Source organism: Choloepus didactylus, chromosome 4 (assembly GCF_015220235.1).
Source record: "Choloepus didactylus isolate mChoDid1 chromosome 4, mChoDid1.pri, whole genome shotgun sequence".
Taxonomy (NCBI): Eukaryota; Metazoa; Chordata; class Mammalia; order Pilosa; family Megalonychidae; genus Choloepus; species Choloepus didactylus.
Genome location: NC_051310.1, coordinates 47203244 through 47229723, shown reverse-complemented (window position 1 = coordinate 47229723; position 26480 = coordinate 47203244). Strand labels below are relative to the sequence as shown.

The 26480-nt window shown below is 40.2% G+C and overlaps 1 pseudogene; it reads left to right on the top strand.

Moving 5' to 3' along the window:
• Positions 1–17653: 17653 nt before the first annotated feature.
• LOC119531365 lies at positions 17654–20261 on the top strand (annotated as a pseudogene).
• The last annotated feature ends 6219 nt before the right edge of the window (positions 20262–26480 follow it).

Genomic DNA, 26480 nt, shown 5'->3' with positions numbered 1-26480 from the left:
TACCAGTTGCTCAAAGCCACAGAGTTGGGAAGAAAGGAACCCAGTAGCAGCAGTGGCTTTATAGGCAACTGCCACTTATTGAGCATTTAGCCATGCCCCACTTTCTATGCATCATCTCATTTTTAACACAAGCCTTTGAGGTAAATTTTATCATTAATTATCTCCATTTTATAGTTGAGAAGATGTATATTCAGGAAGGTTAAATAATCTGCCTAAGGTCACATGGCCAATTTTTGTCTGAGAAGGACTTGAATGCAGGCCAGATCCAAAGGCCCTGTTTTCCTCCATGACAGCAGTCAATTGGAAGTGAAGAAGGCTTGAATGTCTGCCCCAGGCAGACAAGTCTTGCCTCGAGCTTCCTGCCACCTGCAAAACAAACTTCTGCTTAATGTAGGAAGTGGATCTCTGTGATTGCTGTGGTGCTTTTTGGGAAGGCATTCCACTCACATGAAAGCATGTTCTCTTTCTTAAAGACCCTCAAACACCCACACAGCTATTTATTATATAAGGAAACATCACTGCAGGAAATATTAAGCAAAGAGAATGAATGGGAGTGAGAGTGCCTCCTTCTGACTCACCCTGTCAGTTGAGAAAGATGATGGTACCCAGGAATGGTATCCAGGGATAAAAGCTTTGTCTGCTTTAATGCAGTGTGTTGGGGAGAGTGATTATTCCGATGCCACCTGACCAAAACTGAGAAGGGTTTCTAGGGACAGTTAATACCAATGGCTAGACCCAAATACACCCTGAAATCTGATGTTGAGGGCCATGCCTCTGCTCAGCAGGGGCCCGGTCTCATTTTTACCTCACTTATGACCTGGCTGAGAAGCTATTCACATGGTACGACATCAAAACGCTTGCCTCTCCCCCAAATATCCTACAACAGGGACTGAAATACTCACCACTAAGTCATACTTTGCAGTTAAAGCACTGGATTGTTAAATTCAAACATGTCAAATGGTGATGGGTAACATTAATTTACTAGCATTTATGATTACACTAAAGAAATAAGTTTACAAGATGAGCTAGGTGTCACCTGGAAAAGCAAAAGACAGGTGCATTTTGCTGTAGGAAGAAGGAAAGCCTATTTTGGTTTGCTAAAGCTGCTGGAATGCAATAAACCAGAAATGGATTGGCTTTTACAATGGGGATTTATTAAGTTACAATTTACAGTTCTTAGGCCAAGAAAATGTCCAAATTAAGGCATCAATAGGAGGATACCTTCTCTGAAAAAAGGCTTGTGGCATCTGGGATACCTCCGTCACATGGGAAGGCACATTGCCGGCATCTGCTGGTCCTTCTCTCTGGGTTCTATTGCTTTCTATTTACGGCTTCAGTGGCTCTCTCACACCTCCAGGAGCTTTCTCTCTCTGAGCTCTCAGCATCTCTGGGTGTTTCTTTTATCATCATAAAGGACTCCAGTAAAGGATTAAGACCCACCTTGAATGGGGTGGGTCACATCTCCAATGAAACAACCTAACCAAAAAGTCCCACCCACAATAGATCTATACCCACAGGAATGAATTAAAAGAACATTGCCTTTTCTGGGGTTCATAACAGCTTCAAACCAGCACAAAGCCTAATCATAAAATTGCACTTTCCTTTTCTCTTAGTCTCACCCCTTCTCTGTCTAGTGAAGTCTTACCCATCCCAAAGCCAAGAGACTGAATGTGCATGCCAGCCAAATGTGCACACTGCCTCCCCCATAGCACTCACCTTGCCTGTCAACACTGCTCTGATGGTGAGTAAACAGTGACATGTTGTATCTCTAACATCATACACCACAGTCCATAGCATGCACCCTTAGCACCCACCTAGTGCAGCCAGCTGATAAACAAACACTTGTTGAAGGTTTCAATTCAGAAAGATCAAAGGAAAAAAAAAAAAAGGAAAAGGAAAAATTTTCTGCATGAACAGAACTACCAAGAGGCCAAACAAACTAACAAAACCTTATCACAGGCAGGAAAGCAACGGCTGACCTAGAAATGTAGAAGGGAGTGAGGGCTCCTACAACCTACAAATGACTAGAAGAGTGTCATGCTAAAGGATGCCTTTGGGTTGTTGCTCTTTCTCTTCTGAGTCTGCGGCCAACTGGGAGGATTTCTAGATACTGGAATGTTCTCTCCTGCCCAGAGTATAATAGGAATAGGCTCATTCCTTATTTTGTATGAGTATCAATTGGTCTGTTTTAAGAGGCCCTGAGAGATGAAACCCTTTACTTATGAAATGAATAAAAGGGGAAGAAAAAACAGAGAGAAGGGTAAAACTCCCTGAACTCACAGCAACACCTTTATTTAGTGGCAATAAATAGGCTAGGTGGGATTACAATGCAGTATGTCAGAGCTTATCACAAACTGGGGTTTGTAAAATGGGATTTGATGTTTGAAAGTTGGATTTGGGTACAGCTCATCAGAATCATGTCTTCTGTGGAATTAAAAATGAATCTTTTATTTATTGAGTATCTTTCCAGTTCAGGCTTGCACAGGTTCATTCATTTTTATTTCATTTAATCCTCATAACCTTTCTGTGGCAGATATACTGTCCCTGTTTTACAGATGGGGAAACTGGGGTTCAGAGAGATGAAGTCTCTTTTGTAACCCAGATGCATGTGGCAGAGCAGAAGTTCCAACCCAATTTTGTCTACCTGCCTTCTAATCTCGTGCTTTTTCCACTGTTAACCTGTGACATTTTTCTTATTTATTGTGTAAACTGCGACATGTCTATCCTATAGAGTATGGATATCACTGAATAAAATTTTGCCAAGTACTTCTCTAGTCATGACCACCTGTGAGCATATTCACATAACTTTATTACCTACTGACACGTGCCTGTCTGGAGCCCTCAGTAAGGTGTTCAATGACATAAGCAATAAAGTGGACCTAACCTGATACCTGGGTGCCCAGACCATGGGACAAGGTTACTCTTACCTGAAGTTTAAATGAACCACCTAAGCAACCAGTGTGTGCAGCCAACTCATAATGTCACCCACATTTGTCTCAATCTTGGTTTTTGAAATTTGCAAACACGCAGGTAAAATAACTTTTTGTCCTGACTAGTGCTCTTTGAAGGGACTTAAACTCAACACAAATCTCTTGCATTTCTTGTGTTTCTAATTTTCTATCCACTTGAAACTAAACAACATGAAAAATATACATTCCTCTCCTCACCCCCTTACCCCAACTCTGATTGAAGCAATTCTCTCTTACGCAGAAAAGAAACTAGACCCTAGGTCACTGACATGAATGTGACTACCCCACTGAGAAAGAAAATATTAAAGAATTGTTGGAAGTGGTGGCAAATGGTAATATGCAATTACACAAATGACTCAATGCAATTCTGGAAATGCAACTTCCTTACCTCATCTGGTACAGAATAAGATAATATTAATAACAGGTCAGACAGTATTATATTCCCAGAAATGAGGTCAAAAAGGAGATGGGCTATAGGCAGACATGGCTTAAGAAGCCACAGATTCTAATAAGACTGTCTGATTCCATAGAGTTTAGTATTGACGAAAACTGACAATTTTTTTTTCTTTTTCTTCTTATAAATGTATCTGATATTTTCAAGTTCTTCATTCATATCATGGAAAGTTACTAGAAATATCTCATATCATCCTTTAGACCCACATCAACTAAATCTCCAGTAGTTCGCATTTCATAAATGGCTTTTAATAAAAATACAGACCTGATCTTTTGTGCACAGAGAAAAGGTGCTTCTTTCACATGTTACTGCTTGACTGGATGAGTCTAACCAAAGAAAGGAACTGTTTTCTTCTCCATTATTCAATCCCTCCTTTGCTGGGAATTACAGCCAGAAAAAGAACTTCTTCAAGTAGTTCATACAGCTTCTGAGGACTCTCTATTGCAGTTCCATATACCAGGATCCCTGCATTCCACCTCCACTCTTTTCTTTTTACATCTCTACATACAATATTTTTTCTATCAGTCCAGGTGGTTTGCTAACTAACCTCCCCTTGATGGGTCTTTCCATGTTCAGTCCATGTTGTGTGTCCTCAACCCGCTCCCACATTGTCATGGTTTGGAACTATATGTATCCCCAGAAAATCATGTTCTTAAAGCTAATCCATTCCTGTGGGCATAAACCTTTGTAAGCAGGACCTTTTGATGAGGTTACATCAGTTAAGGCATGGCCCAGGGTGGGTATAAGCATATTACTGGAATCCTTTACAAATGGGATGAATACAGAAAGAAAGAGAAAAACCCATAGAAGCAAGAAGCTGAAAGCAACGAAACCCAGAAGAGAAGAGAGACCAGTAGATGCTGCCATGTGCCCTGTCATGTGCTTTGCCATATGGCCAAGGACCAAGGATCACCAGCGGTCTTTGGGAAGAAAGTACCACCTTGATAATGCCTTGATTGAACATTCTCACAGCCTCAAACTCTAAGCCAATAAATTCCCATTGTGTAAAGCAACCTATTTCATGGTTTCTGCTTTGAGCAGCCTAGCAAACTAAAACACACATATTCCACCATCCGCCACCCACAACTATGAGATCTGCTGCCTTATAATGACATTAGCTTTTACAGTCAACAAAGTTCTTAGATAACCAACCACATCATACTTCATTTACATACCCCAGCACTGTGAGGTTGGGGTGATCCCCATTTTGCAGATGGGAAAACATAAGTGAGTTCTGAAGGTTCCCACTTATAGGAACACAGGTCATCTGATTTTATGTCGATCCACACCTGTCTCCCCTCAGGAGACTCCCTTTCTGCATTCCTAGCTCTGGGGTCTCTGAATGTCCACCATACTTTCACTGGCAGTGCCTCACAGGCTACATCAGACTGCCCCTTCCCCTCCGTCCCATCCTACTCTGCCATCCCCACACCATCTCAATCTAAAATACCATCCAAGAGAGAAAATTCATAACAGGTTTCTTAACTTCTTTAGTTATATTCACCTTGAAAAAAAAGTTTGACGCTAGACATTACATTTGTTCTTTCATAAAACATTCTATGAGAATGATTTATTCCCTCCGTTTATCCTTGTGAGAATACCTCCTTAATGCTCTAAGTACATACCTGAGGCTCAAGAAAATATAAGCATATTTGCTCTCACGTGATGATGATGGTGGTGGTGAAAGGGATGAGGATGATACATCTACCTTTCAATCAGCAATTTCTTATAACCCTTTACTTGCATTATCTCATGTAATCCTTAAAACAATTTCACAGGTAAGTTCTATTTATAGTCTCAGTTTACAGATGAGAACACTGAGGCTTAGAGAGTTTAAGTCACTTGCCCAACATCCACACAGCCAGTAAGCAGCAAAGGGTTCAAACCAGATCCATTTCTCTCCCCAAGCCAGTCTCTGAAATGCTGGCACAAATTCTAGAACTTTGTACTCTAGTTGAGAAGACAAATGCATAAGAAATGACCTATACTACCTATGACAAATGGCAAGTGACAAATGAAATGGGAGAGATTGGGAGCTTTGTGGACATTCAGAGGATAAGTCACTTCCCTGTATGCTTGGGTTCTTATTGGAGTTAATTACTGTAACTCCCAGAGCTCCTTATCTCAGCAGAGTGAATTCCAGACATGGTGGGCTATGACCATCCTGCAATCTTGTGTGAATTCTAGGGTCCCCACACCCAGCTTTGTATCCTTTCCTCAGAGTCCCTCATTCATCCACTCTGGCACTCTGGAACCTGCATTCAGGGAACCTTGTAGACTGGACACTAAGGCTCCATTTGCTCTGCCTTTCAACCTTACCTTGAGGTTGGGAAGGAAGGACACAGGACTTTTAGAAACAGGATGGGCAACACAAGTGCACCAGTACTGGCAGCTCAGAAGAGCCTGCAGCAGGGTTGGAACCCAGACTTGAGGTTGGAACCCAGACTTGGTTGGGCTAAAAGCCCAGTTGTGTGTCCTTGAACACTTTCCTAACCTCTTTGAACTTTGTCTGTAAAATACAAATAATGCAATAAGCTGCTCATAGGATTGTCATGAGGAGTCAAAGAAACAATGAATTACAAAGTTCCTGTGATACCTTAAAAATTCTCAGTAAAGAGCAGCTTTATAAAAACCCAGCAATCCTTGGAACAAAGGGCTCCACAGAAGGAAGGAAATCTTGGCCTAGGAGAGGGCAAGGAGCAGGCTTCCTGGCTAGGGCAGTGCGGGGTCTGAGAGTGGAGGTAGTAGTAGAGGAATACCCTGCCTGGATTCAGTCAGGAAACTCCAAGTCAGAGAAAGATCCTTTGGTATATGAACAAGGTGAAAGAGGAATTTACACATTCCTGGATCAGAAAGGCCAACTGGGTCATTTGTTTAAAATACAGATTCCCAGGTCTCATACCTCCCACACCCCAAACCCCTCACCCCCTCCAGTAGGTTCTCTACTTTTCTCTGGTTTGGGGCACATGGCTCAATTTGAATAGTATCTTTCCCTCTAGGGAAATCTGTGAACACTACAAAGTCAGGCTTTTTAAAAATTCCTTTTGTTTGTTTGCTTTGTTCTGTTTTTCTTCCTCTTCTAATCTCATATGTTTTCTTTTCCTTCAGTTTCTTTTTTTTTTTCTTTTTTTTAAATTAGAGTAGTTACAGGTTCACAGGAAAATCATGCTTCAAGTACAGAGTTCCCGTATACCAACCAATTATTAACACGTTGCATTAGTGTGATACATTTGTTACAGTTCATGAAAGAACATTTTTATAATTGTACTCAAACTATGTATTTTTTATTTTATTTTATTTTTTGAGAGGCAGTTTAGGAGTGGGATTTCAGAGGCAGTTCCTGGAAATGTGCATTTCCACAAGCTACCAGGTAATTTTATGATCAGGGAAGTTTGGGAAATAACACTTTACGGTTTTCAAAGTGCTTATATGTCCACTATATAATTGAATCCACACAATGCTAGGAGGCAGGGCAAGTCGATCTTCCCATTTTACAGGAAAAGTAACCAAGGCTTAACAAGGCTCAGCGGTGAATGGTGTATGGACGCCTGCTCACATGGCTCTGAGAGCTGATTGTTAATTTCCAATTCAATTGTTAAATGGCCACAATGAAAGTATTTACACGACAAATTTCTCCTGGCCACAAAGGAGCTCAGGGGTGCAGAGGTCTGTTTTCTTTGGAATAACAGAATACTTGTCTATTGCTCTGTGGTTTGGGGTACATGGCTCAATTTGAAGAGTGCCTTTCCCTCCAGGGAAATTTGTAAACATTACAAATCAGACTTTTTTTTTTTGAGAGCCGATTTACGAGGACACCACTGAGCAAAAGTAAGTAAATTGTCTTGATGTTAATAATAGAGCCTGAGTCCAGGTGCTTTCTCCTGCATTTATCCTCCTTTACTGTCCCTGGAAGCTCCAGTACTAGATAGATTTATTAAGAGCTCAAATTCTACAAAGGACCAACTGCTAAAGAGTTGGTTCAAATTTTCTAGTCCAGAAAATGTTTTGACTTTACCCGATAGGGCCACATCTCTCTCTAGTGGATGGAAAGGAACACGACAAGTCAAATTTGTTTTAAATCAAAAGGCTTTGAATGATTTTCCTATATTATGTGTGACATGTGTAACATGTTAAAACAGTATATCATAGCTTATTCAGCTAATTTCTAAGAGCAGCACAAAAGTTTCCTTCAATATCTCACTAATTCAATATGTATCATTCACTTACTATGTATCAGATGTAAGTATAAAGATGAATATAAACAAATACGTAAGTAATGCCCTTGCAACTGTAAAAAAGAATGATAAATTCTTTTTTACAGTAATGCTATAATTATGCTGATATGGAAAGAATGCCAAAATATATTATGGGGAAAAAATCAAGGTGAACAACAGTAAGAATAATATGCTACTATTTCTTAAAAAAGAGGAAGAAAGTATATATACTTACATATACTCATAAAATATCCCCAGAAAAATACACACAAAAAAATCTATTAATATTGGTTCCTTCCTAGAAGGGGAACAGAGCATCTAGAAAATAGGGGTAGAGAGTTTTCACTACATTCTTTTTATATGTTTTAAATTTTGATTCAACTGAAGGTATTTCCTATTCAAAAGATAAACACCGAAAATTAATATGACAAAGGTGAATGAGGCAGGTCCAGCTTTCACTAGCTCAGAGCCTAGTGGGGGAAATACACACCCATATACAGTAAGGTGTGGCTAGTGCCGTGACAGACACCTGCAGACACCTACTGCAGCCCTGGGTGAGGCCAAGAGGGAGACAAGGAAGCAAAGAAGAGGGAGGAGCAAGGAGGGAGGAGGGGGAGGGAGGAGAAAGCACGTGCAAAGACACAGAGATGAAAACTTGCCCATTACTAAGAATGCCAGGAGCATGGGGGTGGCCGGGAAGTAAGGAGATGAATGGCAGTGGGAGAAAAAATCCTAGCAGGAAAGTTTGCTGCAGACCAGATCAGCAAGGACCTTGTATGCCTAGCTAAAGACCATTTACTTTATTCTATAGGCAATGGAAAACCATTAAAAGACGTAAAGCAAGAGAGCAAGAAGGAGATTCACGTTTTAAAAGATCATTCTGGTGATGGGGGTTGGGGAGTTGGGGAGTAGATGGATTTGAGGTCTAGACCACAGGCAAGGTAAAGAGTCATGAACCATTTTCCATAATATTGCTGCTTCAAAGATATGTTATCCAGGGTCAAAATGTTTCAGAGTAAGATCAGGAATAGGCTCAGCTGAATCCAGGTTAAAGGTGACTTGTGGACCCTACTCAGGATGTTGTGTCCCAGGCCCAGATGACTTGGTCTGGGGAGAAGAGTAAATTAACCAGAATTTACTAAGCATACTGCCAAGTACTTTACAAATGATACCTCTTTAATCCTCACAATAATCCTACAAAATAAGTACAATTATTCTGCTAAAGTTTACAGATAAGGCTGAGACTCAAATGAGTTAATCAACTTGCCCAAGATAAGATAGCTAAAAACTGTCAGGTGGATTTGAGCCTGTCTGTTTGATTCCAAAGCCCATGCTTTCATGTTCAACATAAAGCCCAATTACCTCTCATTGCCAAACCTGCCTTCTAAAAGAGTCCCCTTTCTTCCAGCCTACTCTAGCAAAACAGCAGAAGGGGAAATTGGACTTTCTCCTTCCCATCTCCATTCCTGGTGCCCCAGACCTCCATCCCAGATCCCTCTCATCTCCATTGGAGCCCGCCACACCCTGCTTTGTGGCTTTTCCTTTCCATTAATTTGGAGACCCAGATCTTCTTTGCTCCTGTCCCAAACTCAAACCTATCCTCAGGAAGTACCAGCACACTAAAGTAAAGAAAGATTGAAATCTTCAGGTAAAGTTCTAAGGAAGGGTTCAGTGTTGGGGAGTACTGGGGCTGGGAAGTCAGCCAGACCCCTTGCAGGTCTAGGCTGCTCTGCATATGAGAAGGTCTTCCCTGGCCCATGTTTCTGCAGCTCTAGGGACTCCCCTCCCCTTTGAGTCTTTCTTGGAAAGGGAAAGGGTATAAGCTGTTCTCAAGGAGATTCTTTTTCCCCCTTGCCCAGTTTTCTACAACAAAAAACACGAGAGAGGGAAGGAAGTAGAGGAAATTAGGAACAGGAGTGGGGTGGGGCTCTGTTCTGGTTTGCTAATGCTGCTGGAATGCAAAATACCAGAGATGGATCAGCTTTTATAAAGGGGGTTTATTTGATTATACAGTTACAGTCTTAAGGCCATAAAGTGTCCAAGGTAATGCATCAACAATCAGGTACCTTCACTGGAGGATGGCCAATGACATCTGGAAAACCTCCGTTAGCTGGGAAGGCTTGTGGCTGGCATCTGCTGATCCCAGGTTATGTTCCAGCTCCTCTCTCAGCTCCTGTGCATTCTTCAAAATGTTGCTCCTGAGGCATTTTGTCCTTTTTTAGCTTCTCTGGAGCAAACTCTGGGCTAGCATAAGTCTGCTTTCCATGGCTATCTCCAAAATGTCTCTCTCAGTTGCTCTCCAAAAGTCACTCACAGCCTCTCCCTGTGTTCCTTCTGTTTGTCAGCTCATTTATATGGTTCCAGTGATCCAATTAACACCCACCCTGAATGGGTGGGGTCACATCTCCATGGAAATTATTCAATCAAATGTTTTACAGTTGATTGAGTCACATCTCCATGGAAACACTCAATCAATAGGTTTGAATCTAATCAACACTAATATGTCTGCCCCCACAAGACTGCCAAAGATAATGGTGTTTTGGGGGACATAATACATCCAAACCAGCACAGGCTCACACTCAGGTGAGTTCCCACCACACAAGACTATGAGAGCAGCCTCAAGACATAACAGTCTCCTTCACGCTGTCCCCTAATGTTTGAGGGATCTTGGGCAAGGGTACAAAGGGATCGCATCCACTTGTCTAAATTTTAAACATTAAAAATCATGGTAACAAACTGTTAAAGTATATTTTATACAACAAATATATCTAGTTAATATACCTTTGAAATGACAAAATTGAAAAGTTTATATAAAGCTATGGTTTGCTAGGACTGAAGGCAAAATAACAAAGATGACTGAATTTGCATGTCTGGGTATTTTGTTGATGGAGCAACAATGTTTGGTTAAGTAATAATATGAAAACTTACATAATTCACATTTAATCCATAAAATATCTTGTCTTTGTTTCAGAAACCAATTATTTTGTTATAAATGAGTTTTTACACAATTTATATTCTGTTATCCAATAGATTAAAAATAAAATGTAATTCTCTCAAAATGAATAAAATTTGAACATATTTTTATCAAAAAAGTTATTAAAGTGTTAAAATAGAAGGGCTAAATATTTAACATGTTTGCAGATGAGTTATTTTTCTTCTGACATATTAAAAACTGCTTACACAAATTAAAGGCAAAATACAAATCAAAATTAAGGAAAGATTTTAAAGTCAAAATTGTTTAAAGTTAAATTTTATTTACATTTTTTAAAAATTGATTACATTGTGTTAAATATTTTATAACAGTAAAATTAGTAGCCACCTGGTTGATACAGTAAAGAACCATGCATGTTATGTGTAGACCTACATGTATACAAATACAAAGTGCTTAATGTTGCAGAATGTTATTGGTCTGCTATATGCAGCCATTGCAATTCTGTGCTAATTCCTGAGTAGCTGTGGATCCATGCCTTGGAACAGGAAGAAAAGCTCGTGGGACTATTGGAAAACCATGCTTTATTAAGCAAGAAACAATTGCATTTTGGCTCTCTGAGGAGAATTAGACAAATTAATTTGACTTTTTTCTAACTTTATCTTTCCTCTTTCCATCTGGTGTCCCAGATGCTCCTAACCTTCCTCTTTCAACCATAATCACATCATCTTTGTTCAATGTACTTACATTGCTGAGCTAGCATCACCCAAAATTGTGTTCCAAACCTCTCACTCCTATCTTTTCCTATCTGTCTGTAGTGCTCCCTTTAATATTTCCTGTAGAGCAGGTATCTTGGTCACAAATTGTGTCATTGTCTGTTTGTCAGAGAATATTTTAAACTCTCCCTCATATTTAAAGGACAGTTTTGCCAGATATAGGATTCTTGGTTAGTGTTTTTTCTCTTTCAGTATCTTAACATTTATCACCCCACTTCCTTCTCGCCTCCATGGTTTCTACTGAGAAATGCGCACATAGTCTTATGAAGCTTCCTCTGTATGTGATGGATTGCTTTTCTCTTGCTGCTTTCAGGATTCTCTCTTTATCTGTGACATTTGATAATCTGATTATTGTGTCTTGGCGTAGGTCTATTCAGATCTATTCTGTTTGGTGTATGCTGTGCTTCTTGGATCTGTAATTTTATGTCCTTCATAAGAGATGGGAAATTTCATTGATTATTTCCTCTATTATTGCTTCTGTCCCTTTTCCCCTCTCTTCTTCTTCTGGGACACCCATAGCACATACATTCATGCACTTCATGTTGTCATTCAATTCCCTGAAATGTTGCTCATATTTTTCCATTCTTTTGTGTGTAGGATTTCAGGTGTCTTGTTCTCCAGTTCCTGAGTATTTTCTTCTGCCTCTTGAGATATACTATTGTATGTCTCCATTGTGTTTTTCATCTCTTGTGTTGTACCTTCCATTTCCATAGATGCTGCAGTTTTTTCAAACTTTCAATTTCTACCTTATTTTTGCCCAGTGTTTTCATTATAGCCTTCATCTCTTTTGCCATATCTTCCCTGAACTCATTGATTTGGTTTTTTATTTGATTTAGCATATTTCTTTGAAAATCTTTAATAGATTGTTTGATTAAAGTGAAACAATATCTCAACTGTATCTTGATTGAGGTGTAAGTTTGTTCCTTTGACTGGGCCATATCTTCATTTTTCCTAGTGTAGATTGTGGATTTCTGTTGTCTAGGCATCTGGTTTCCTTGGTTACCTCAATCAGATTTTCTCTGACCAGAAAGGGTTCAGATCTCAGAATGGGGTTATATTCAGGGTGTATCTTGGAGGAATGACAGACTTTCCTGTGAGGTCTCTAGTTGCTGTGCTTTTCCTAACCTGCCCAGCAGGTGGCGCCTGTCAGCTTGTCACTCCCGACTGGTGTAATTTTTGTTTTGGCTGTTTTCCCCCAGGCTCTGGGGTGTGATTCTGAAGGGAAAGCTCAGCCCCACCTCCTTACTCTTAGGGAAGATACACTCCCTAGGGAGTTATCATCTGCATTTGAATTGTCTCTCTGATTCTGTTATCTCCACCCCTGTCTGGGTCAGAGTGCTGTGAACTGAAAATGGTTGAGCTATCTCCACTGTGCCCTTCAGGTTGAGACAGAGAAAAAGGGACAGAAACCCCCTTTTAGAGCCAGTACCTGGCCCCTCAGTTTCACTTGTTGGCCAGAGGTAACACCTGGTTGTCACGGCTCCCCCTCCCAGGACAGATGAGTCTTCTGGTTCTTTAAGGTCAGTCATCATTAAAAGCCTCTGTCTGCTTGTTGAGGGTTTGTAGCTTGTATTCAGCAGTCCACATTTGTTAATTACCAGTTGGAGCTCAGCTGAGCTATATTCACTCAGAGAGTGCTGCTTTCTACCACATGCAGCTAAGCCCGCCATGGGAGGATAGGGATCCCAGGGTGGTTCCACAGTTTTTACTTACAGATTTTATGCTGCGATCTCAGGCATTCCTTCCAGTCCAGGTTGGTGTACGATGTGTGGACAGTCATGGTTTCTCCCTCCACAGTTATTCCAGATTATTTACTAGTTGTTCCTGGTTGTTTATTAGTTGTTCCAGGGGACTGACTAAATTCTACTCCTCTCTATGCTGCCATCTTGCCCCCCCTACAGATTTATTTTTAAGTTTTTAAAATCTGCTGTCTGAAATGATATTTGCTATCCCAGTTTTAGTGAGATGAATGTCATATTAGGTGGTACCCTCTGGATCTTTGATGTCTTCCTCTGTAAGGAGATCCAGAATTAGAAGAGCCAAGAGAATCTGGAGGAACCTCCCATGTTGAGCTATTTTGGGGAAGGAAACATCTTCAGCTGGACTGTTCCTGGCTGCTTTTCACATACATATTCAGCTATAATCCCCCTTGTCATGCATGTAATCAGAATTGCAATTATCATTTGTTCATGGCACCTCACAATATAATTAGTATTTTCTTCTTACTATTTTGATATCCTTATTTATAATAGTTACAATCATCTTTAGTTGCTGTTTACTTCACAGCTTCCAACACCTGTAATTAGTACACCGATTACATGATAAGACTTCTAAAGCATTTATTCTTTTAAGACAACTGAAGATTAATCCTAAAATGTTATCTAAGCATATTCTTTTTTGTTTTCCTCATTACCACCACCACCACTATAGGTTTTTGTAAAAAGTGAAATCAGTTCTTATCAGAATGCTACGAACTTTTAGTAAATGTAGACTAAATTAAAGATGTTTGGCCATACTAAATTAAAGATGTTTTGATCACTGTCTAGCAATGAAATCTAAACTCAGTATTTTTAAGTAGACAGAAACAGGTGCAGTATAGCCACATCTGTGTACATAAAACTTTTGAAATTCAGGGTACATATGGAATTCAGTCATGATAACTATTAATATCCTTGTCTGCTAATTCTGTTAGGAACTAAATCATACTCTTTAATTATACTCTTGGTCTGTAAATATATAGTCTCATATAGTCTAACATTCTGGGTCTGCTCGAGTGTAATTCCATTTTATGAAATCTATAAAGCAGTTTATGAAATCTATATATTCTTCCTTGTTCTACTCTCCTGTCTGTCTAGTCTTTCTCAAACACCCCCTGCACCCTGAAAGCAACAAATAAATGAAAAGATCCTATCTGTCATCTGTATAGTTTTCATGAGGGAACATTCTGTCCTAAAGATTAACACCATTGCTTTCAAAGTATCATGTAATACAGTTTCAAGCCTGAGTCTATAAATTGCCACTCTTAGCATCTAAGACAAGGGCCCAGTTTGAAGGCTTCTCAAAAAATAACCAACTTTAAGGGGGAAATTTTTCCCCAGAGTCAACGATCACTCCAGTTCAGGGAAAAGTATCTGACAGGGAAAATGGAGAGGAAAAAGGCAGAAATAGGGGCAGTCCAGGTAATTAACTGGTCACAGGCACAACCGGGCCCTCCCCCTTTGCAAAGAGAGCCCCCACAGTTAATACACATTTTCTGCTTAAAATTTATGTTATGTAGGTGGAAGGTTGTTACCTAAACCAAGGGCGCTGTGGTGTAATATTATTTTAACAGGACTTGTTCAGTTCCAAGTAATGGAGAATCTTGACTCAAGTGGCTTAAATAGAGGACAATGTAAGTCTCACTTAACAGGCTTGGTTCATTTAAAAGTTCAAGAGCATCAAAGCCCCAGGTTCTTTCCATCTGCTTTGCCATGCTTGGTGTGTCCCACTTTGCCTTCAGGTCAGCTCACACTTTTCCTGTCCAAGGGTCACATTCAGGCATGATATTCAGTAAGGAAAGAGAAACATCTCTTCCCTGAGTCTTTTAGCAAAGAAACGTTTCTGAGAAACTCACCCAGCATATTTCTCAGGTCTCCTTGGCCCAAACTGGGTCACACTCATACCTCTAAACCAGTCGCTGGTAAAGGGAACAGGCCACCTCGCCTCGTTCAGACTTACCAGGATTTATGCCTTCTCTGAGCACAGGACCACAAAGTGAAAGGTGAAACCCTAACAAATTTAGGGCTCTGACATCAAAGAAAATGGAAACAAGAACCGACAATGTCTGCAACTCTATGATAACTCTTGAGATCCAGCCTGGGGCTGCACCTTTAGAATTCCTGCATTTGAATGCAGCCATAATAGAGGATGGAGAAACCTCAGTAAAGTTTGTGCTCCAGCCAAAGACTGTTATGGAAGACCCACTGAAACCCTAAAACAACAGCAATAAAAAGACAGTAAGATGTTCCAAGATGAAAATTAGCATTGTGTGTATTGCAATGGTATTCAATACATAATTTATCATATATTTAATGCACAATCATAGAGACTTCTGTTCTAAAGATAAAATTATATGAGTGCAGTTTGCCCTTTATAAAGAACTTCTGGGGGATTTTTACATACAGCACTTCCATTTGCTTTAACAAGGCTAACACAGCACTATTACATCTTTCCATCTTGCCCTCTGTCCTCAGAAGTCCTTATTAAAGGCAACAAAATGGCATATTGATTTCAAGATCTCATTTACAGTGCATTCAAAACACTTAACAATTGAAGCTGTCTGACCTACTCCTACTTCCATGTTCCTGGTCATTCTCTGTCAATTACCGAGTACACCCTTCCCTGCAAAATGAAACCATTTTTTGGTATTAGATTTTTGCTCACAGTTCTCCAGAATAGTTTCAATGTACAGCTATAGAAGGCTTGAAGAAACTAAAATTATAGAGAAAGAATATTGGCATAGGGGTGGATTTTAAAACAATTATGAAAACCTATTGCCTTAAAAGGGGTTAAGTGATAACCAAAGAAAATTATAGCAATGTGTTGGAAAACTTACATTACTTTATAAAACTCTAACTTAAATTCATGTTTAGGCCTCGACATTTCAAACCCTACTGTTTGAAACATTGCTGGTAGAACAATTTTGCTTTACATTTTAAAAGCCTACAACATTTTTTTCCTAGTGTCTACATTCTCTACTAGGCATTGTACAATGACATAATCAATGATGATTAACATTAGAGACATAAGTCTCACACCTGTGCTGTGAAATATGTGCTAATCCTAAGCACATTATTTATGAAAATACAACTGTAAAGCTATGTGAACAAATTTTATTAGGAAAAATAGAACATGGATTTTTATCTTGGGCTGAAGCCATATTTATACAACAGAATGTTTGTGTGTGTGTATGTGTGTGTGAGAGAGAAACAGGGAGAGAGACGGAGAGAGAGGCAGTCATAACTTCTTACTAAATTAAAAGGATCTTAGAACATAATCCCATTATCTCTGACCATTTATTTCAGATTATTGGCTCAATCAATTTATCCATAAGAAATAGATGTGACATTCTTATCAGAAAGCATCAAGGTCATAATTTAATTATTAAAGTCATTATTTAAAGCACATTTATATTCCTTTCAATATCTCTCTTCTACTTGGTTATTTGGCTTTGAAGTCAAATACAGGGTTGAAAGATCTGCAATTATCCAAAAGTAGGACTGTTTGTAAACTGCCTTTGAAGAATTAAACTGAGATCTGGGAAAGTGGAAGACATACTTTTCCTTATTCCTTTCACTAAGTGCAACCAAACCCCATGGAAATTGTATATAAAACAAACATAAGACTCGATAGGTGGAGAGAAGGCAGACAGGCTAGGGACTTTGAGATCCAAGGAGTGACGTGGTGGTAAGTTCCCTGTTTTCTGTTGTTTTGTTGTGTTGTTTTGCCTCATATATCCCAGACTTGGAGTGGAAGAAACAGGCAATCCAGAAATGCCAATACATGCAGACCAACAAACAAACAAATAAACAACAACAACAAAAAATACAACAGCCAACAACAAAAAAACGCTCAAAAACGCCTACTCTTCCTAGGGAAAAGACTAGGAAAGTGGAAGCAAGCAAGACAGAGAACTTTTAGACAATAACAGCTCTATTCCAGCCAACCACCACAGGAAAACAAAAACAAAAACAAAAACTCCCATGGCCATACCAGCAAAGCCCAAGTGGGAAGCCTAGACTTCTGCCATTGTGAGGCCTCCAGAATAGAGTAAGCAGGAAACCAGGATTCCATTCCCACTTGCTGCTCATGCAGCCCCCACCCTCATGGTGTAAGTGAAGACTTCATGGTGAACCTGTACTCCCATCCCTACCTGGCAATAATGAAGACTGCTCCGCCTTCTCAGTGGGGTGGTGTCAGAGGCAGCCTCGTGGAGAGGCAGGACTTTCACCATGGCCCAGCCACATCCACTGCAGTGTATACAGAGACCACAGGGAGAGCCAGAACTTCCACCCCTGCCCAGCAGAGATGAGGATCCTGTCCCCCTACCCTGCCATAGCAATTCAAGAATATTTGTTGTAGCTTATTCATAAAAAGAAAAAATGACAAGAAATGTTTGATCATTAATAGGGGAATAATGCATAAAATTTGTGGTATATTCATATAATGGAATTTCATGCACCAGTTAATGTGAATAGACTAGATTTATGTGAATTAAAAAGAATAATTCTGGCACCTTGGAATAGGGAGTGATCTCTCAGTGAGGCAGCAAGATGGATGCAGGATTCTTCCCCATAACTAGTGCAGAACAGGATAATTGGTTCAGCAACAAATAGAAGTTCCTGAAGCAGCTGAAATTTGCAGAATGCCTAGAAAAAAAGGTAAACATGATTAAAGTAAATTTGGAGATTATAAAGCCTTGGATAACAAAATGAGTAATGGAAATCCTTGGATTTGAAGATGTTGTGATTGAGTTTATGTTCAACCAGCTAGAAGTAAAGAATCCAGACTACAAAATGAAAAAACAATCTGACTGGATTTTTGAGTGGAAAAAAAAAGCTAGAGAACTTATGGGAGAACTGTGGTCCCTACTGTTAAGTGAACAGGAAAACATTGCTAGAATACCTTCTGCTTTCCTAGAACTGAAGAAAGAAGAAATAAAACATAGACAGATTGAACAACAAAAATTGGCATCTATGAAAAAGCAAGATAAAGACAAAGATAAGAGGGATAAGGAAGAAAAAGAAAGCAGTGGAGAAAAAAGGGAAAGGCCTCGAACCCCAAGAAGATGCAAATCCAGATCTCCTTCTCCTAGAAAACAATCTTCTCCTGTCAGGAGAGAGAGAAAGTGCAGTCATTCTCGATCTACCCATCACAGAACCAAGAACCAGAGTCTTTCCCCTGTTCCAGAAAAGGAGAAAACTCCAGAGTGCCCAGAAACTTTAGTAAAAGTAAAAGAACCTTCAGTACAAAAGCCACTTCTACTAATGACATCCTGAAAGTTCCCAAGCCTGAACCTGTACCACAGCCTAAAGAATATTCTCCAGAAAAAAATTTCATAAAAGAAAAAGAAAAGACTTGACCAAGATCTCAGTTATGTTTCAAATCAAGTCCCAGACTCATTCCTGCTCTCCATGTCTCTCTAGATGGTGCCATCAATATGGTCCAGATCAAGATTGTATTCACCTAGAAGGTGGCCAAGCCTTCTCCTTGAGAAGAATTCCACCAAGATGAATGCCCCCTCCACCAAGGCATAGAAGGAAATCTCCAATGAGACAAAGGAGGCACTCATCAGCATCTTTGTCTGGGAGTAGCTCATTATCATCTTCATCTCGTTCCTGATCACCACCAAAGAAGCCTCCCAAGAGGACATCCAGCTCCCTCGAAAAACTTGTTGGTTATCTCCTTCAGCAAGTCCTCCAAAGGGAAGGCACCAGCCTCGCCTCCAGCAACTCCACCGCCAAAACTCATCATTCCCCAACACCTCAGCAGTCAAACCATACCAGGAAAAGTTGTGATTCTATGTTTCCAGGGAGAACTTCAGGTAAAGTAAGGAAAGAGAGCCTCCTTTGCTAGCACCCAGCCTAGAAAAGTAGAGTTATCTGAATCCGAAGAAGATAACGGTGGCAAAAATGGCAGCAGCAGACTCTGTACAGAAGAAACACCAATACACACAACAAAACAAGCAGTCTTCATCTGACTCTGGCTCAGAAGATGAGTGACTCAAGGGGTCCCATGTGAAGAATGAGGTAGGCAGGAGGTGGAAACATTCCCCTTCCCGGAGTGCCTCTCCGTCACCACAAAAGCGCCAGAAAGAGATTTCCCCGCTTCGTAGGCAGAGAAGTCCCTCCCCACCACCTCCCAGAAGGCGATGTTCTCCTTCTCCATCTGCTCTTTGGCTGCGAAAATCCCCCACACCATCACCATGACCAAGGACTCCTGCTCAACTGCGTTGGCGCTCACCTCCCGCAAGAGACTCTCTTCCAATGCAGAAGAGATACTCTCCTTCTCTACTTCCCAAAAGAACAGTTTTTCCCCATCCCCCTCCTAAAAGAAGGCCACCACCATCTCCACCACCAAAGCATACGGTCTCCCATTCTCCTCCCGAACAAAGAAGCTCCCCAGTCACTAAGAGACGATTGCCATTGTTAGCATCAAAGCATGGGAAAGGGTCTTCCCCAAGTGGATCTTCCCAGGAGGCCCAATCTCCACAACCAAACAAACAGCGTTCACCCTCACCAAGGCCTCAAGCTCCTCAGACCACCGGAAGCAACCCCCCCCCAATTCGAAGAGGAGCAACATCATCACCCCAAAGAAGGCAGTCTCCATCTCCAAGTACTAAGTCCATTAGGAGAGTCTCCAGAACTCCAGAACCCAAAAAAGACAAAAAAGGCTGTCTCACCAATCCCTCAGTCTGTAAGGAAGATCTCATCCTCCTCTTCAACTGTCTCAGGATCTCCTGAGCCAGCAGCTAAAAAACCGCAAGCACCTCCATCCCCTGGCCAGTCTCAGTCACTCTCTACAAACTGGTCACCAGAGGTACCCATCAAAAAGGCTAAAAGCCCAAAGCAAAGTCCATCTCCGGCAAGGAATTTGGACCAAGAAGGAGGCAGAAAGAAAAGGAAGAAAAATAAGGACAAGAAACACAAAAAGGAGAAGCACAAAAACACAAGAAGGAAAAGGCTGTGGCTGTAGCTGCTGCAGCTATGTAATCCCTGCAGCCTTTGCTGCTCCCATGACTACATCAGCACAGGAAGAACCAGAGGCAGTGCCAGAGCCTAAAAAAGAGACTGAAAGTGAAGTAACCTTGACTTAGAAAAGCATCTGCATGAAAAGGCCCTGAGATCAATGTGGAAGGTTCAAGTGTCCCCACAGTCTTAGATGGAAATGTTTGTTATGATGTAAATTTAATTTGGTTTGTATGCAACTCAATTTCAAAATTGCTAAAATGTGTTTGAGCCTTGTACTATATCATTTGTTATAATAATTGCTAGGTTTAAGTTCACCATGTAAAAAAGGGGGTGGGGGTGCCTGAATTTACATTGCTAAAGGTGTCCACAGTGTATTAGTGACATTCTTTCATTGACAGCTGACATAAATTCATTTAGAGTTAAATATTGTAAGCACCCCTCCCAGCCCCCCAAAAATCCACTTTTAAAAAAGGAGGTTTAAATATGGTTGGTGTCCTTATGGTTCCTTTAATGCCTCCAGCTATTCCCAGAAGTTTTTTTCTTTCTTTCTCTCATTTGAATCTTAGCACCCATTTAAATTATGATGCTTCCAACTTAGTATGGTTTGAAAGCTTGCCCAATAAGACCACTGTTGAACCGCCACAGAAGTATAAATGATTATGTCAATGCCATAATCTTTCCTGTTGCCTGTGGAGTCTCTGCTGAAATGAATCAAGACTCGAACTCTAGGATGAGACAGGAAATGAAAGCATGCTGTTTGCCAGGACTCTGTGGGTTTATATTGATGTGTAACAGGTTGATTTGGAACACTGGAATTTGATTCGATTCTGGTTTTGGTGTTTTGTCCCCCCCCCCTTTTCTTTTGTAAAGGCAATTATATAGTCCCAGGAAGGATGCTTCAGTATATAGAAAATTTTGTTTTATGGAATATCATGGCTTCATTCATAATTTTGTCTTGTTCTTTCAACTGATACACACAACTTTCAGAGTTCTTATATTTGGAAGGCTAGAAGGGCCCAGACTATGAAATAGTGTCCTGTTTTCATTTTTTAGTTATTTAATTATTTTATTTTTCAAGCATTTTTATTGTGAAATATAACATATATACAGAAAAGTAAAAAATTTCAAAATACAGTGTAACAGACAGTTATAGAGCAAATTTCAAAGTATAGTGTTCTAGTTTGCTAATGCTGCCCGGATGCAAAACACCAGAAATGGATTGGCTTTTATAAAGGGAGTTTATTTGGTTACAAAGTTACAGTCTTAAGGCCATAAAGTTTCCAAGGTAACACATCAACAATCAGGTACCTTCACTGGAGGATGGCCAATGGTGTCCGAAAAACCTCTGATAGCTGGGAAGGCCCATGGCTGGCATCTGCTCCAAAGTTCTGGGTTGAAAATGGCTTTCTTCCAGGACATTCCTCTCTAGGCTGTAGTTTCTCAAAAATGTCACTCTCCATTGCTCTTGGGGTGTTTGTCCTCTCTTAGCTTCTCCAGAGGAAGAGTCTGCTTTCAATGGCCGTCTTCAAACTGTCTCATCTGCAGCTACTCTCTCAGCTTCTGTGCAATCTTCAAAGTGTTCCTCTTGGCTGTAGCTCCTCTTCAAGATGTCATTCAGCTGCACTGAGTTCCTTCTGTTTGCCAGCTCATTTATATGGCTCCAGTGATTTAATTTACACCCACCCCGAATGGGTGGGGTAACACCTCCATGGAAATTATCCAATCAGAGTTATCACTCACAGTTGGGTGGGGCGCTTCTCCACGGAAACACTCAAAGAATTATAATCTAATCAACACTGATATGTCTGCCTACACAAGATTACATCAAAGATCATGGCATTTTGGGGGACATAATACCTTCAAACCAGCACATATTGTAGGGGTTACAGTTCCACAATTTCAGGTGTTTCCTTCTGGCTGTTCTAATATGCTAGAAACTAAAAAGAAATATCTATATAATGATTCATTAGTCATAATCATTTATTAAATCCTCACTTCTCATTTACAACTCCTTCTTCTCATTTGATCATTCTCTTAAGCTTTAGGGATATCTGGGCAATGACCATCCTAACTTCTTCATGTTGAAAACAGGTGTCGATATTATAGGTAGGGGAATGCAACTGGTTGATGTTCTGGGAGAGACTGGTACCTCTAAGTTTCAGGGCTTATCTGGCACAGGAACAATCTGGAAGTTTTAAGTTTCTGGAAAATAAACTTAGTAAGTAAAACTTTTTATAGAGTCTTAGGTAGAGCCCTGGGTTTTCTTTAGGGTTTTCAGGAATACTGTTGGTTGGGGTTTGTCATACTATGGCAACTTGTAATGTCTGGCTGAAGCTTGCATAAGAGTAACCTCCAGAATGACTTCTTGACTGTATTTGAAATCTCTTAGTCACTGAAACCTTATTTTGTTACATGTTTTCCCCTTATGGTCAGGAAGGCATTGTCAATTCCATGATGCCAGAGCCAGGCTCATCCCTGAAAGTCGTGTCCCACGTTGACAGAGCAACTTACATCCCTAAAAGTCATGTCCCCATGTAGCAGGGTGGGGGTGGGGGGTAATGAGTTTATTTGCAGAGTTTGGCTTAGAGAGAGGCCACATCTGAGAAACAAAAGAGGCTCTCTGGGGATGACTCTTAGGCATGTTTATAAATAGGCTTAGCTTCACCATTACAGAAAAATAACAGATATACACAGCCACACATAAAAGAAACCCCCAAACACCCCATATCCCCCCATCCCTTACCCCCACCAATTATTTACCCCTAGTACTGGTGTGGTACTAGTAAAGTATTGCTGTTGAATATAGTCCAGAGCATGCAATAGGTAATTTTTCCCATATACCACTCTATTATTAACTCTTTGTACAAGTGTCATACATTTGAAGTAGTTCATGCAAGAACTTATTTATATTTGTAGTAATAATTGGTGAGATACATGACTTTAGACAACCACTTTCAATCATATTCACCTTCAACAGGCCCTATTACTTATAATTCCAATAATGAACTACCATCACCTCTATCCATTCCCAAACATTTAAGATTAACCTTGTTCACAAATTTGTACATATTAGGTAACTGCTCCCCTTTCTCTAGCTTCTGTCTATCTCTAGGTCCCCTATATGTTATATTTTAAGATTCTGCATTTACATTTTCTAGGTGGTTCATATTAGTGAAATTATACAATATCTGTCCTTTTGTTTCTGGCTTATTTCATTCAGCATTATGTCTTCAAGTTTCATCCATGTTGTCGCATATTCAGAACCTTATTCCTTCTTATTGCTGTATAATATTCCATTGTATGTATATACCACATTTTGTTTATCCAGTCATCTATTATTGGACACTTGGATTTTTTCCACCTTTTGGCAATTGTGAATAATGTTGCTATGAACATCAGTGTGCAAATGTCTGTTCACGTCACTGCTTTCAGATCTTCTGGGTATATATTAAGTAGCAGAATTGCCAGGTCATAGGGCAACTTGATATTTAGTTTTCTGAGGAATCGCAAAACAGTCTTCCACAGTGGCTGTATCATTTTACATTCCCACCAGCAGTGTTCCGTTTTCTCCATATCCTCCCCAACATTTATGGTTTCCTTATTGTTTAATAGGAGTCATTCTTATAAGTGTGAGATGATATCTCATTGAGGTTTTGATTTGAATTTCCCTAACAGCTAATGAAGATGAACATCTTTTCATGTGCTTTTTAGCCATCTGTATTTCCTCTTTGGAAAAATGTCTATTCATATCTTTTACCCATTTTATAATTGGATTATTGGTCCTTTTCTTGTTGAGTTGTAGGATTTCTTTTTATACACTGGATATCAAACACTTATTGTTGCTGACAGGGCAATGCTGAAATGAGACACAGACACAAAGTTAAGATTTAAGGGAGCAGGGGATCCACTGCATCGTGTGCCAAGTGGGTGCTGATGCACCTGTGCTCCAGTTATTTATTCATTTGTTACACAAAGCTAAACTACGCTACATGATCAAAAGCATTCAGGGTCTCTCAGATATTAATCTTTACATCCTGCTGTGGATAAGAAGGAACAATCTGGGGTCAATGGTTAACGCTGCTGTCATAGTCACAAGACACACATCTTTACAGGGAGTGCCTACAATGGCGTTCCATGTAGGCTTGTGACCCAGTGTTCCAGGTCACCGCCCCGGACATGGTCTAAGTGACATGAAAAGCTTGGTTCCCCACATGTCCCCCTTTTTGTTTCTTCAATGCAGACAGGATGGACCAAGCAGCTTCTTTCTGCTTTAGATCTGAGAGGGTTTTTCTTGTGCATCTGAGGACTAAAAAAAGACATAAGATGATTAACAAAATTAGGAGAATACTACCCAGGAACCCACCACCAAGGGATTTAACCCATACTATAGGATTTAATTTTTCAAAGCCATTGGCAATACCTTGCATTGTCTCTGATTCTGATAGAACATTAAGATTAGCTTTTTGGATATTATCTACTGTTTCTTGCAATTTTAAAATATCCATGGTAAGATTACCATGATGTCCAATTAAATGTCTCTTGACTCTATTCCATGTAAAATGGGTGTCGTTATATTTATGGGGAGTGACACAAAATGTTGATGTATTCCAATCACACTGTAACTTAAACCAGTATCTTAAGTTCTCAACTTCCTCCCCTAAAAGGAGAACAGCATTCTCTAGATCCACGAGATGAGCATTAACTTCTTTGTCAATTTGTAACTGTTCCCCCATGCTTTACTCGCATTTCTATGCCATTTTTGAACAAATTGCTGTAGTTTGAATAGATTGATGTAGCGCTGTTCCTGCAACAGCGGCTGTGGTTGCAATAGCTATTATGCCAATTAGAAACGCTATTAACAGTCCAAGAAATCTCTTTGTTCTTTTATATACTTTTTCTAAAATTTGTAGTAACATATGCATATCAGGTGATGATTCCCAAGGTCTGTGCTGTGAAACAGGGAGCCACAGGCCTTTGCGTCGTCTAAGAATTAGAATAGTAATATTTTTAGAGTCTATAGTGCTATTCAAGCAAGTATAAAGTGAACAACTTCTATTCTCCATACAATTGATTTCCTTAGTAATTAATATTAATAGTGAGATTTCCTACCCAAAAGACATAAGGATCTCTAACACAGGCTTGTATTCCAAAAGTATCTATTTTTGTAAAATTTAGAGTATAATTAATCTTAATTGTATAATTCCCATTCCATCTGGAAATGTTATGCAAACTAATAGGGAGCCTCCAAAGCGTATCTTAAACATAAGAATTATTTAAAGTAGGTTTGGGTGGGGACCAGCCAAAGCCCTGCCAAATAATAGGATATCTTGCCGGGGTTTGAATACTATAAGAATGATTATAATTATGAACTTCCCATTTTAGTCTCTTGTAATCAGAGCACTTTGCATTAGTGTAATTCTGAACTGTATACCCCTTAGGGGACCAGTCAGTTACAATTCCATAGGAACCATTCTGCACTAACACTCCACTAACTGCTCTACAATTATCCCAATATACCCTTTGCATTTCTGGTGACCACTGTTTTGGTATGTAACAAATAGGGCATTGTGGAGCATGGTCCTGAATAGTAATATTTTCATTGTAGGCAAAACTATAGCCAGATATTAGGAACAGGGATGCTTTGGAGACATTATCTCACTTGGGTATGACTGATAACCATGCTTGCCAAGTCAGGGCCAGGCATCCTTCACCCTGTCCCACACACAAAGGTAAATGTGTAAAAGCTAATGACTGAGAATAGTTCTTTCCTTCCTCCTCAGGAAACTGAGGAAGTCTTTCATCAATTGGAGGAGGCAGCCAAGTACCATTGCTAAAATATACAGTGGGAGAGGGATGATCCCATTCTACAGGCTGTAGCAATGGAGGATTAGGAATGTAAGCCCAATAGGTATAATTTCCAGAATAAGCATATGCCGGAGATATACTCACAGCAATAGCAATTAAAGCCAACATTGCCGCTGTCAGATTAGGACATGTCATAGGCAGCTGAGCTTGCTGAACTTGTTTTTCAGCATCCTGACACAGCTTTTTTATCTGTCCCCAAGTTGGGCGTCGGGCTTCCCTAGTTCAGGGTGTCAGCCCGATCACTGTCGTCTTCAGTGTCAGACCCTGGAACTGCATCACCGGTGGCTCAATGTCCCACAGGAATTTTCTTTTTCTTGTTGGCTCCATGGTACGGCTTCAGTCGTCGGGCTGGTATCCAAATTGGAGTTCGTCCGTCACCTGGGGAAACACAAGCATAACCTCTTCCCCATGTTAGCAATTTTCCCATTGTCCATTCATTGGTTAACACATCCTTCCACCATATGGAAGGTGCTTTCTGAGAGCAATGGTTTGGTGTTTTTTCAGTCGGGAAATGCCATTCTGTGGCAGTGCTGCCCAGTTTTTC